General features: G+C 46.7%; 3 non-coding genes across 3 annotated transcripts; all 3 read right to left on the bottom strand.

The window, feature by feature from the left end:
* Window positions 1-5,872: 5,872 nt before the first annotated feature.
* TRNAV-CAC lies at window positions 5,873-5,945 on the bottom strand. Its single transcript has one exon. It is a non-coding gene; the product is annotated as a tRNA-Val (tRNA).
* Window positions 5,946-7,444: 1,499 nt separating this feature from the next.
* Window positions 7,445-7,517, bottom strand: TRNAV-AAC. The gene has a single exon. It is a non-coding gene; the product is annotated as a tRNA-Val (tRNA).
* Window positions 7,518-7,880: 363 nt separating this feature from the next.
* On the bottom strand, window positions 7,881-7,953 carry TRNAV-CAC. The gene has a single exon. It is a non-coding gene; the product is annotated as a tRNA-Val (tRNA).
* Between the last annotated feature and the right edge of the window lie 2,066 nt (window positions 7,954-10,019).

Genomic DNA, 10,019 nt, shown 5'->3' with positions numbered 1-10,019 from the left:
TCACCAATTTCTTGGTAATGCGTTCAAAGTCCCGTTTAGTATCCACAATGTTGGGAATGGACAAAAATTCGGCATCTCACTTGTGTGCGCCAAGGATTCTGCTCGCCTGTTCTTGGGAGTATGAAAAAACGCCTGGTGTAGACAGGTCCCCAGTGGGAAGATTTGTATCCGAAGTCATCTGGTGTATCTCGGTGTGCTCAGCTCCACTTGATGCAATGTTAATACAGGTAAAGGAATGTGGGCAGCACCACTGTCAATGGGGTACAGTCGGAGTGCCAGCGGTTGTGGGGGCGATCCACCTCCAAAGTGTAAAAAAAAAAAAAAATTCTGCAGCACATCCAAATCGTAAAAAAGTAGAAAAAGGCTTTATTCACCAGACATGCAACGTTTCAATCCTCTCAATGGGATTTTTCTCAAGCAGTGACACAGTGGGCAGTGCAGTGTACATATTTAAGCAACTTCACATCATTAAACAATCAGCACGTTAAATACATTCATTAGGGATAATAAATTCAAAAATATTAATACAAACAGTATTATCCATATGCTAATACAATCACATCCTGTCTCAGATCTGAATACAGTGATATAGTGTCGATCCTTCTCATGACAGTTTCAACATAACCATACATAACACAAAATACTCTAATTGTGACAATCATAAAACACAGGTGTAGGTCTTCTTCAAAACCCAAAGTGTACAGGTGTACCTTCAGTGAAGTGATGAACTGGGTCACAGGAGCTCACGATGGAGTCAATACACGTGGGTCCCGGCGTCCTTGGCATTGCATTGCGCATGTCAAAGGACCTTCCCGTATACTCCGATCACGTGATCACCCATTCAAACCGATCGTTCGAATGCGCTTGTCCAAGGACCTTGGAACATGTGATTGTAACATGTGATCGTCAGAAAGACAATATAAGATTCCAAGTACTCCACAATCTTGCGGACAAATCAGAGGATATTATCGCATGTTCGATGTTCTCAAATGTATGATTACCATATCTGGAGCATTGTCGTTTTCCTGGAGTAACTCACACATATCAAAATGTAAAATCATCGAGATAAAAACTATAAACATACGCATGAAACTGGCACAATACACAGGCTTGCAACGTCTCTAAGCAGAGTCCAATTGTAATCCGCACGGTACCAGTTCACATGTGAAAAAAAAAGGCAAATGGGTCAACGATCAATCTGAGAGATAAAGGTGACTATATAGACGGAAGTACCGTTACTATAAAGAAAAGAGAAAATATATGTAATGTGCGGTCATACCGCCACTTTTCTTATTGAATATTGGACTCAACATGGTTATTATTGAATGTCCCCCTAGTCTAAACGAGGAGTTCAGCTCATGTGGTTCTTACTGTGATCATAGAGCCACAGGCTAAAATATCCCCCCTGTCCGTCGGATACCATTCCTGGAAATCCAACATGGCAGACCCGGGATCATCCTCTAGATTCCGGGGGCAAACTTATAAAGGTCCATTAGAAAATCTTAAATGTCACCAATCTCTCTGAGATCCATGGCTCCAAATGCCCATCCACATATGAAACCCGAACATGTAGATAAGGCAACCGGACACCACCAGTGTCTCATGGAAATGTCGCATATAGCAGAGAATCAGGCTTCAAGTCATAGCAGAGAATCAGGCTTCATATCATAGCAGAGAATCAGGCTTCACGTCACCCAACACTGGAACAGGCCATTTTCAGATATTTGGGCCCCGGCACCCAGACAGAAGAGAGAGGTCCCATAGCAGAGATTCAGGCTTCATGTCATAGCAGAAAATCAAGCTTCATGTCACCCAACACTGGAACAGGCCACATTTTTAGGCCCCGGCACCCACACAGAGGAGAGGTTCATTAAACTTTGAGTTGCCCCGCAATATAATGGTAAAATTAAAATAAAAAAAGGATTGAATGAGGAAGTGCCCTGGAGTACAATAATATATGGTTAAGGGGAGGTAGTTATAAATGTCTAATCTGCACAAGGGATGGACAGGTCCTGTGGGATCCATGCTTGGTTCATTTTTATGAACGTCAGCTTGTCCACATTGACTGTAGACAGGCGGCTGCGTTTGTCTGTAATGACGCCCCCTGCCGTGCTGAATACACGTTCAGACAAAACGCTGGCCACCGGGCAGGCCAGCACCTCCAAGGCATAAAAGGCTAGCTCTGGCCACGTGGACAATTTGGAGACCCAGAAGTTGAATGGGGCCGAACCATCAGTCAGTACGTGGAGGGGTGTGCACACGTACTGTTCCACCATGTTAGTGAAATGTTGCCTCCTGCTAACACGTTGCGTATCAGGTGGTGGTGCAGTTAGCTGTGGCGTGGTGACAAAACTTTTCCACATCTCTGCCATGCTAACCCTGCCCTCAGAGGAGCTGGCCGTGACACAGCTGCGTTGGAGACCTCTTGCTCCTCTTCTGCCTTCGCCTGGGGCTTCCACTTGTTCCCCTGTAACATTTGTGAATGCTCTCAGTAGCGCGTCTACCAATGTGCGCTTGTACTCGCGCATCTTCCTATCACGCTCCAGTGCAGGAAGTAAGGTGGGCGCATTGTCTTTGTACCAGGGATCCAGCAGGGTGGCAACCCAGTAGTCCGCACACGTTAAAATGTGGGCAACTCTGCTGTCGTTGCGCAGGCACTGCAGCATGTAGTCGCTCATGTGTGCCAGGCTGCCCAGAGGTAAGGACAAGCTGTCCTCTGTGGGAGGCGTATCGTCATCGTCCTGCGTTTCCCCCCAGCCACGCACCAGTGATGGGCCCGAGCTGCGTTGGGTGCCACCCCGCTGTGAACATGCTTCATCCTCATCCTCCTCCACCTCCTCCTCAACCTCGTCCTCCTCGTCCTCCAGTAGTGGGCCCTTGCTGGCCACATTTGTACCTGGCCTCTGCTGTTGCAAAAATCCTCCCTCTGAGTCACTTCTAAGAGACTGGCCTGAAAGTGCTAAAAATGACCCCTCTTCCTCCTCCTCCTCCTAGGCCACCTCCTCTTCCATCATCGCCCTAAGTGTTTTCTCAAGGAGACATAGAAGTGGTATTGTAACGCTGATAACGGCGTCATCGCCACTGGCCATGTTGGTGGAGTACTCGAAACAGCGCAACAGGGCACACAGGTCTCGCATGGAGGCCCAGTCATTGGTGGTGAAGTGGTGCTGTTCCGCAGTGCGACTGACCCGTGCGTGCTGCAGCTGAAACTCCACTATGGCCTGCTGCTGCTCGTAGTGGCGGCTGGGAACAACATACTGTGGGACAGCAAGCAACATGAGCTGTTTGAAGCTGTCTGTGTCCACCAGCCTTAATGACAGCATTTCATAGGCCAGTAGTTTAGAAATGCTGGCATTCAGGGCCAGGGATCGAGGGTGGCTAGGTGGGAATTTACGCTTTCTCTCAAATGTTTGTGAGATGGAGAGCTGAACGCTGCAGTGTGACATGGTTGAGATGCTTGGTGACAGAGGTGGTGGTGTTGGTGGTACATCCTCTGTTTGCTGGGCGGCAGGTGCCAACCTTCCTCCAGAGGCGGAGGAAGAGGCCGAGGCGGCAGCAGCAGAAGAGGTAGCAGGGGGAGTCTGAGTGAGTTCCTTGTTTTTAAGGTGTTTACTCCACTGCAGTTCATGCTTTGCATGCAGGTGCCTGGTCATGCAGGTTGTGATAAGGTTCAGAACGTTAATGCCTCGCTTCAGGCTCTGATGGCACAGCGTGCAAACCACTCGGGTCTTGTCATCAGCACATTGTTTGAAGAACTGCCACGCCAGGGAACTCCTTGAAGCTGCCTTTGGGGTGCTCGGTCCCAGATGGCGGCGGTCAGTAGCAAGCGGAGTCTCTTGGCGGCGGGTGTTCTGCTTTTGCCCACTGCTCCCTCTTTTGCTACGCTGTTGGCTCAGTCTCACCACTGCCTCTTCCTCCGAACTCTGAAAGTCAGTGGCACGACCTTCATTCCATGTGGGGTCTAGGACCTCATCGTCCCCTGCATCGTCTTCCACCCAGTCTTGATCCCTGACCTCCTGTTCAGTCTGCACACTGCAGAAAGACGCAGCAGTTGGCACCTGTGTTTCATCATCAGAGACGTGCTGAGGTGGCATTCCCATGTCCTCATCATCAGGAAACATAAGTGGTTGTGCGTCAGTGCATTCTATGTCTTCCACCGCTGGGGGAAGGGCTAGGTGGATGCCCTTGGAAACCCTGCCAGCAGAGTCTTCAAACAGCATAAGAGACTGCTGCATAAGTTGAGGCTCAGACAGTTTCCCTGATATGCATGGGGGTGAAGTGACAGACTGATGGGCTTGGTTTTCAGGCGCCATCTGTGAGCTAAAAAACTCAAGTGGAGATAATATATCAAAATATCACTTTATTCACAATGTAATAAAAATAGGGGAAAAGACAGGATGGAAAACAGGATACAGAGCTTTCTGCAGAAGACTGGGTGGGAGATAATGTGAACGTGCTGGATCCACTGTCGGCCACCCAATTGACTAATGCCTGTACCTGCTCAGGCCTTACCATCCTTAGAACGGCATTGGGCCCCACCATATATCGCTGTAAATTCTGGCGGCTACTGGGACCTGAGGTAGTTGGTACACTAGGACGTGTGGCTGTGGCAGAACGGCCATGTCCTCTCCCAGAACCAGAGGGTCCACTAACACCACCACGACCATGTCCGCGTCCCTTACTAGATGTTTTCCTCATTGTTACCGTTCACAACAATAAGAAAAAAATTATTTGGCCCAATGTATTGAATTCAAATTCAGGCCTTTTTTTACAGGTACCTAACATTATCTGGCTATCTATTTAGGTACCGTATTACACTAATACAGGCACAGCAGTAACCACAGATTTAGCTGAATATAAATTGTAGGCCTAGTATTTAGGCCCTGGGTGACAGGTATACGTTTACGGACAGAATTAGACTTGGAAATGCACGGTAGCGTGTGAAGTTATTGAGGATGACCCTATCAGCACCTTCAATATAATATACCCTTTTATGGATAGATTTAAACTTGGCCTGATACAACAGAAACCACTGATTTAGGGAATTGCTAAGTTGGGAATTGTATTTCAACTCAGAACAAAAATATATCCTTTGCCAGACAGCAGACAGTATTACAATTGGCTAGCCACAGCTGAAACACCAGATTTAGGGTACTGCTATTTTGCCAATTGTATTTCACCCCTCAATAAAATAGTAAGCACAGCCAAGCCCCTGATATAGGATATAGCAAAAAAAAAAAACACTATTGGTTAAATGTACTTGGTGGCAGCTTGTGCTGGCGCACCACAAGACACATAATGTCCGCCGATCACCCCAGAAAAAAGTGACAGAAAAACGCTTTGGGCAGCCTAAAAACAGTGAGCATTTAAATAGCAGAGGTTGAATGATTCACAGCTGTAGATCAATCACTTCATTAAGTGTTTTGGAAGAGTAAATCCCTGCCTAATCTCGCCCTAACAGCAGCAGCTGCATCCTATCCCTACACTGATCAGAGCAGAGGGACGTGTGGCGCTACGTGACTCCAGCTTAAATAGAGGCTGGGTCACATACTGCACTGGCCAATCACAGCCATGCCAATAGTAGGCATGACTGTGATGGCCTCTTGGGGCAAGTAGTATGATGCTTGTTGATTGCCTGCTTTGCAGCCTTTCAAAAAGCGCCAAGAAAGCGCCGAACACCGAACCCGAACCCGGACTTTTACGAAAATGTTTGGGTTCGGGTCCGTGTCACAAACACCCCAAAATTCGGTACGAACACGAACTATACAGTTCGGGTTCGCTCATCCCTAGATGTAAGCAGAGATGCCTTCACTTGTTGTGGGAGTTAGATATTATGGATTATGAGCTCTTTTAACGCATTTGAAAAGAAACTAGTTTCTACCCGGTTTTGAACCAGGGACCTTTCGCGTGTGAGGCGAACGTGATAGCCACTACACTACAGAAACCTGCTGCGTGTCCAAGATGGCTGCACTACGTCAGAAGGATAGCAGTTAGAAGGGTTTTCAGGCAGAAAAGACTGATGGTCTAAACTGCTGAGTGTGATGTCCAAGCATAAGAAAATGTAGTATTCGCCTTATGGATCCCCAGTCGCTGCCCGGTCCCCTTCCGCTGCTTTTCTAGCGACTGTGTTCCCACACAGGGGCCTACGTACTCATCATCCAATGTTTTTTGGCTCTGCGTCTCCCTGTCCAATCGGTTATCGGTGTGATGCTATGACATCATACATGTCCCAAGACCAGCACATTACGTCACAGCCGGTGTTTGCATTGGATGCAGCATTTGAAGAGGGATGAGCGGAGGCAGAAAAGTAATGTGGATACATAACTAAGTAGCAGCTTTTTTTCTGTTTGAAGTGGCTTATGGAGCCAAAGAATTCAGTTTGGCAGTGTACTTGTCAGGAACTTACCCTGCCACGTTCCTGTGCATGGTTGTTCCAGGAGGGTTGCCACGTCGACCAGCCAAGACCCGGATGATCGACTTATCGGTGAGTCTGGACGCTGGGCCAATCGGTTCCCTGGTTAGGTATCCAATCCCAGAACTAGGTGGGGGATTTAAGTCAAGCACTTACTGTTTGTCAGGGCCTGTGCTTTTTGTTTTCCAGGCTCCTGTTTGTTGTGTGTGTTGAGAAGAGTGCTGCATTTCTGTTGGACCTTTCAGTGACTAGACCTCAACCTGTTTCAAGATTTACCCCTTGTCTACTGATTAGGTTTCTAGTGAATCTGCTGGCTTTTACTCTTTGGCTTGTTATTGGATTAACACCCGTATTGTGTTTTGGCTTATGCTAACTCTCCTGGCTTATTTTACTCTTCTGCTACTCCTTGGCTTCTGATAGGTGTGTTGCCTGTGAGCTCGCACCTGTTTTCTGCCTGCGTAATCGGCAGACTTAGCCTGGGCCCCTAGTAGCCAAGTTTAACCGGCCTTTTGGCGTTCTCTGGTAAATACCTAGGGGTAGCCTTAAGGTGGCCAGACACTTTAGATAGACGTTACTTGAACAGCAGATGAACAAACAAAAACCTGGTGAGCATTGGTTTCACAGACACAGCCAAACACATCTTAGTCCGTAATGGCCATTACAGTTGTTCAAACTGCCCGTACATGCTCAATGAAACCGGGGCGACGGACGAAAGCTCTTTCTGGGAACGTTCTTTCAAAGAAAGATCTTTCGCCCACGCATGATCTTATTTTGAACAAAATATCTTTTGTCTGACTATCGGATGAAGATGATTACACGCGGCTGACTTCTTTTCAAAGGATAACGGTCTATCATGGCTGGGCTAAAACGATCGTTCCTTGTTACATTTCAACGGACGAACGTTTCCACAGTTGTTCAGTCACCTGAAATGGTTTGTGTCTTTTTTCTATTTGTAGAGGTATCTGGCTTGATAGTGGCAGAGGCTTCTGTCACCCATGCATCTTGAAAAACATAACAAAAGCAGGTTTGGTATGTTTCTGCCCGGTTTCGAACCGGGGACCTTTCGCGTGTTAGGCGAACGTGATAACCACTACACTACAGAAACAGCCGTGTGCTTGATACATTGGGTATGTAAGTGGGCATAACGGTCAAACATGTTTGTTTGAACAAACTAGCTATAATGTTCCTGGAGACCAGCATTTACAGCTATAGGTAAGTCTAAGTTTATGCACTATAATTCTACAAAAATCTGACTATTATTATGATCTTTGATCTGAATTATTTGGATGAGATAAAAGAACAGGGTGTAAGCCCCGACCAAAGTCTCCATACTCACTCAGTGTTTATAAATAGCCCCTAAAAAGTGTGAATTAAATTTAAAATTGGAAGTAAGCAGAGATGCCGTCACTTGTTGTGGGAGTTAGATATTATGGATTATGAGCTCTTTCAACGCTTTTGAAAAGAAACATGTTTCTGCCCGGTTTCGAACCGGGGACCTTTCGCGTGTGAGGCGAACGTGATAGCCACTACACTACAGAAACCTGCTGCGTGTCCAAGATGGCTGCACTACGTCAGAAGGATAGCAGTTAGAAGGGTTTTCAGGCAGAAAAGACTGATGGTCTAAACTGCTGAGTGTGATGTCCAAGCATAAGAAAATGTAGTATTCGCCTTATGGATCCCCAGTCGCTGCCCGGTCCCCTTCCGCTGCTTTTCTAGCGACTGTGTTCCCACACAGGGGCCTACGTACTCATCATCCAATGTTTTTTGGCTCTGCGTCTCCCTGTCCAATCGGTTATCGGTGTGATGCTATGACATCATACATGTCCCAAGACCAGCACATTACGTCACAGCCGGTGTTTGAATTGGATGCAGCATTTGAAGAGGGATGAGCGGAGGCAGAATAGTAATGTGGATACATAACTAAGTAGCAGCTTTTTTTCTGTTTGAAGTGGCTTATGGAGCCAAAGAATTCAGTTTGGCAGTGTACTTGTCAGGAACTTACCCTGCCACGTTCCTGTGCATGGTTGTTCCAGGAAGGGTTGCCAATAGAGTTGAGCGGACACCTGTATGTTCGGGTTTGGCCGAACTTTAAAAAAAGTTTGGGTTCGGGACCTGAAATTGACCCCGAACCCAAACCCCATTTAACTACAATAGTCCTGGAACGGGCTAGAGGGCTGCAAAAGGCATCAAAATGTGCTTAACTGTTCTGTAAACAAATGTTGATAGGGAAATGACTTAAAATAACATAAAATACAGAAAAATTAAAAATAACAATCTGGATCTAGGAGTAGGAGGTTGAGGAGGCGGTGAAGGAGGAATAGGTAGCCAACAGTGATTTGTGTTATTTTTTATTTTTAAATTGGGGTATCCCCCAAAATTTTTGGACATATAACAAAATAAAACTAAGAATAACTGCACTTCAGTACAAAAATGGATGGTTGAGGCTGGTATAATATAACGTCTATTCTGCACAAGGTACGGACAAGTCCTGTGGGATCCATGCCTGGTTCATTTTAATAAACATAAGCTTGTCCACATTGGCTGTGATAATGCTCTCTGCCATACTAAACACACGTTCACACTATACACTGGCTGCAGGGCAAGTCAGCACCTCCAAGGTAGACAAAGCTTTTCCACATTTGGGCCATGCTAACCCTGCCTTCTTAGGTGCTGGTGGTGCCCAAGCTGCGTTGGCGACCTCTTCCTCCTCCTCTGCCTTCGCCTTGTGCTTCCACTGTGCCCCCGCTGTCAGGTGGGAATGCTATCATCAGCGTGCACTTGTAGTCTGCCGATCAGTAACAGATGTTTTTACTAAATTTAGTTACCTGTCACCCAGGCACAGCAGGGGTTCATTCACAGCAAAAGGGGGTTCATGTCACCCAGCAATACAACAGAGGATTTTGAGAGATTTAGTCCCCTGTCACCCAGGCACACCAGGGGTTCATTTACGTCAAAAGGGGGTTCATGTCACCCAGCAATACAACAGAGGATTTTGAGAGATTTAGGCCCCTGTCAGCAATGCAGAGCAGGGGTTCATTTACGGCAAAAGGGGGAACATGTCACCCAGCAATACAACATAGGATTTTGAGAGATTTAGTCCCCTGTCACGCAGGCACAGCAGCGGTTCATTTACGGCAAAAGGGGGTTCATGTCACCCAGCAATACAACAGAGGATTTTGAGAGATTTAGGACCCTGTCAGCAATGCAGAGCAGGGGTTCATTTACGTCAAAAGGGGGTTCATGTCACCCAACAATAGAACAGAGGATTTTGAGAGATTTAGGCCCATGTCACCCAGGCACAGCAGGGGTTTATTTATGTCAAAAGGGGTTCATGTCACCCAGCAATACAACAGAGGATTTTGAGAGATTTAGGCCCCTGTCAGCAATGCAGAGCAGGGGTTCATTTACGGCAAAAGGGGGTACATGTCACCCAGCAATACAACAGAGGATTTTGAGAGATTTAGGCCCCTGTCACCCAGGCACACCAGGGGTTTGTATATGCCAAAAATGGTAAAATGTCACCCGACAATTGAAAAAATGATATTTTTTTCAATTTTGGACACTAAAATGGCTCTAAAATAGTCCTTGAAAAGGCTAGAGGGATGTA

Source organism: Bufo gargarizans, chromosome 2 (genome assembly GCF_014858855.1).
Source record: "Bufo gargarizans isolate SCDJY-AF-19 chromosome 2, ASM1485885v1, whole genome shotgun sequence".
Lineage (NCBI taxonomy): Eukaryota > Metazoa > Chordata > Amphibia > Anura > Bufonidae > Bufo > Bufo gargarizans.
This window is presented reverse-complemented; position numbering and strand designations above follow the sequence as displayed.